The sequence below is a fragment of the Heteronotia binoei genome, chromosome 2 (assembly GCF_032191835.1).
Source record: "Heteronotia binoei isolate CCM8104 ecotype False Entrance Well chromosome 2, APGP_CSIRO_Hbin_v1, whole genome shotgun sequence".
NCBI lineage: Eukaryota > Metazoa > Chordata > Lepidosauria > Squamata > Gekkonidae > Heteronotia > Heteronotia binoei.
The window spans coordinates 4997355-5001187 of record NC_083224.1 but is presented as its reverse complement, the minus strand read 5'-3'; positions in this window follow the sequence as shown (position 1 = coordinate 5001187).

The following is a 3833-nucleotide window of genomic DNA, read 5'->3' as shown; positions in this document are numbered from 1 at the left end:
GAATGCTCAGAGTGTGGGAAGAGATTCAGTCAGAGTGGCCATCTTCAAAGTCATCAGAAAACCCACAATGGGGAGAGACCTTTTGAATGCTCAGAGTGTAGAAAGAGGTTCAGTGAGAGATGGCAACTTCAGAGGCATGAGAGAATCCACACAGGGGAGAGACCTTTTGAATGATCAAAGTGTGGAAAGCGATTCAGTCAGAGTGGCCATCTTCAAAGTCATCAGAGAACCCACACCGGGGAGAGACCTTTTGAATACTCAAAGTGTGGAAAGAGATTCAGTCACAGTGGCCATCTTCAAAGCCCTCACAAAACCCACACAGGGGAGAGACCTTTTGAATGCTCAGAGTGCAGAAAGAGATTCAGTGGGAGTGACATTCTTCCTAATCATCAGAAAATCCACCCAACGGAGAGACCTTTCCAATGCTCAGAGCATGGAAAGAGATTTAGTCATTGTGACACTCTTCAGCGGCACCAAAGAAACCAAAGAATAGAAACCATGTAATTGCTTAGCCTGTTAAAGTAGCTTTTATCTTATTTTATAACTAAAAAAGAGCCACAATCCGTATAAAGAACTGGCACTATATAAACTATTGTAGAAAGTTTGAATCTACACAGAAATGTTACTGTAACCAGGAAGAAATATTTAAAAATGCTCTAAATATGGAAGAAACTTTAGCCGTGTTTGAAGCCTTCAACTACATCCCACTACCCCATATGATCTTAGAAGGACAGCAGACTCTTCTGCCAGGCAGTTGGCAACCCTAGATTGTTTATTAATCTGAGAAAACGAAGCTGAACTAAGGAATGTTCATAGGTTGCTTAAGAGATTATTATGTGTATCAGGTACATCAGACATAGCTTATACATAGCTATCTGGTCCTTTGAAATTAGTTTTAATAAGTTGATGAGTACTGCTATGAAATTATTGTAAATTGCTAAATTATTATTGTAAATTGTATTTTTTCCCATCTAATTGTGGGGGCTGGCGTGAAGAGAAGTATCATTTGTTATTGAAATTTTTTCCCTCTCAGATGTTTGACCAGCAACACAAATCGTAAGTTGCTTCGGCTCCAGCTGCCAAAGGAGTGTTGTTCTAACCACCTGTCAAGTATTCCAGCTGGGGCTTTGGTGTGTTCTCCCTAAGCATCCCACACCTGCAAATGATACTTTATCTTTTGGGCTTGATTGGCTGGCAGGCTCTTTAATGCTGCTGGAGGCCTTCCTTTAGGGGGATTGGCCTTTTACCCTCCTGGTCACCTGGGTCTGAGAGTTTGAAACTTTCTGTCTCTGTTATCTGATAATGATGCTCATGTATCTTATAGAGTCTCTTTGTTTGCCCCTGCAGCTAAGAAGATGAGAGCAAGAGTGATATCAAATGTAACTTCGATAGCCAGTTTGTTGTAGTAGTTAAGTGCACGGACTCTTTGTGTTTTAACAGTTTATTAATAACATATGGTTACAATAATTAATTATCTTTTTCCTATACTAACCCATATGATATTTCACCCTCCTCCCTCCAATATTGACTTCCCCGAAGTTATAAATTTAAGTTCAAGTATAAAGATCCTCATCAAAGGCTCCTTAGAAAGCTTGAGAGTCATGGAGTAAAAGGACAGGTCCTCTTGTGGATCAAAAACTGGCTGAGTAATAGGAAGCAGAGAGTGAGTGTAAATGGGCAGTCTTCGCAGTGGAGGATGGTAAGCAGTGGGGTGCCGCAGGGTTCGGTACTGGGTCCCATGCTCTTTAACTTGTTCATAAATGATTTAGAGTTGGGAGTGAGCAGTGAAATGGCCAAGTTTGCGGATGACACTAAATTGTTCAGGGTGGTGAGAACCAGAGAGGATTGTGAAGAACTTCAAAAGGATCTATTGAGGCTGGGTGAGTGGATTCAACATGGCAGATGCGGTTCAATGTGGCCATGTGCAAAATAATGCACATTGGGGCCAAGAATCCCAACTTCAAATACAAGTTGATGGGGTGTGAACTGGCAGAGACTGACCAAGAGAGAGATCTTGGTGTTGTAGTAGATAACTCAATGAAAATGTCAAGACAGTGTGCGATTGCAATAAAAAAGGCTAACGCCATGCTGGGAATTATTAGGAAGGGAATTGAAAATCAGCCAGTATCATAATGCCCCTGTATAAATCGATGGTGCGGTCTCATTTGGAGTACTGTGTGCAGTTCTGGTCGCTGCACCTCAAAAAGGATATTATAGCATTGGAGAAAGTCCAGAGAAGGGCAACTAGAATGATTAAAGGGCTGGAACACTTTCCCTATGAAGAAAGGTTGAAACGCTTGGGACTCTTTAGCTTGGAGAAACGTCGACTGCGGGGTGACATGACAGAGGTTTACAAGATAATGCATGGGATGGAGAAAGTAGAGAAAGAAGTACTTTTCTCCCTTTCTCACAATACAAGAACTCGTGGGCATTCGATGAAATTGCTGAGCAGCCAGGTTAAAGCGGATAAAAGGAAGTACTTCTTCACCCAAAGGGTAATTAACATGTGGAATTCACTGCCACAGGAGGTGGTGGCGGCCAGGAGCATAGCCACCTTCAAGAGGGGTTTAGATGGAAATATGGAGCAGAGGTCCATCAGTGGCTATTAGCCACAGTGTGTGTGTATATATTTTTTTTCTTCTTTTTTTTGGCCACTGTGTGACTCAGAGTGTTAGACTGGATGGGCCATTGGCCTGATCTAACATGGCTTCTCTTATGTTCTTATGTTTTCTACAATGCCAGCAGTTTGGGCTTAATCCTAGAAACATGTTGGCTAAGGTGGCTGGGTTCTGTGCCATTTGGTATAAAATTTTAGCTCCATTTCCCTAAATTTATGTATTTTTATTCTCCTAATTCCTTCTATTAATTTTTTAGCTTTTTGTTCTGTTGAGTTTCTCTACTCCATTTTCTTTGAAGGTGGGCTATTATTCCTTTTTCATCTGAGGTCATTTTCTTATAAATTACACCTACCAATCCTATTTTGTTTTTTTCCATTAATTTATAAATCTCTTCTATTGGTTCTTCTATATTTATGTCACTATTTTCAATTATCTTTTTAATTTTTATGTATAAACCTGCAGCTTTTAACCAGTATTTTGCACCTACTGTCTCCTCTAGAGCTTGAAATGGTTTTAAGATATTTGCAGATAACAAGTCCTGTACTCTATTATATCCTTTTTGTTTAAGTAGCTCCCCCCATTTATAGTCTATGCCTTCCTCTTCCAAAGTTTCCAAAGGCGACTATCTAGATACTCGTTTTAACCATTTTGGCTTCCACTTTCTCCAGATCATTAATGTACTTTTCCTTGGTCCTGTATCCAATTTAAGATCTTTAGTCCATTTATTTGTAAAAATACCAGATTTCCCTTCCCTTTTGTTAGCTTCATTTTCAAACCTAACCCATTTCTGATTCCCTTCTCTTTCTCTTTCTAATAATGCTTTAAGTTGAAAAGCTTCGTAATAGTTTATTATGTCCGGTACTCCCCATCCTAGTTCAGAGTTATGATTATATACTAATGCAATTCTAAATTTCTTAGTACCAAAAATCCATTCTTGTATTTTTGTGTTCCTGTTACTTATTTTTTGTTTGTCCATTTCTAATGGTATTGTTTGGAATAAATATAATAATTTTGGTATCCAAAAAACAGTAACACTTTTTAATTTAGCAGTTATACTCATAGTTTTCCTCCTCCATCCCTTCATATCTCTTATTATCTTTTCCCATACATTTTTATAGTTTTCTTCCACTATCTTAATATTTTTATAAATTTCTATTCCCAAATATTTAAATTTCTTGACTCCCATTCCTATTTTAGTTAACCTATTAATTTCCT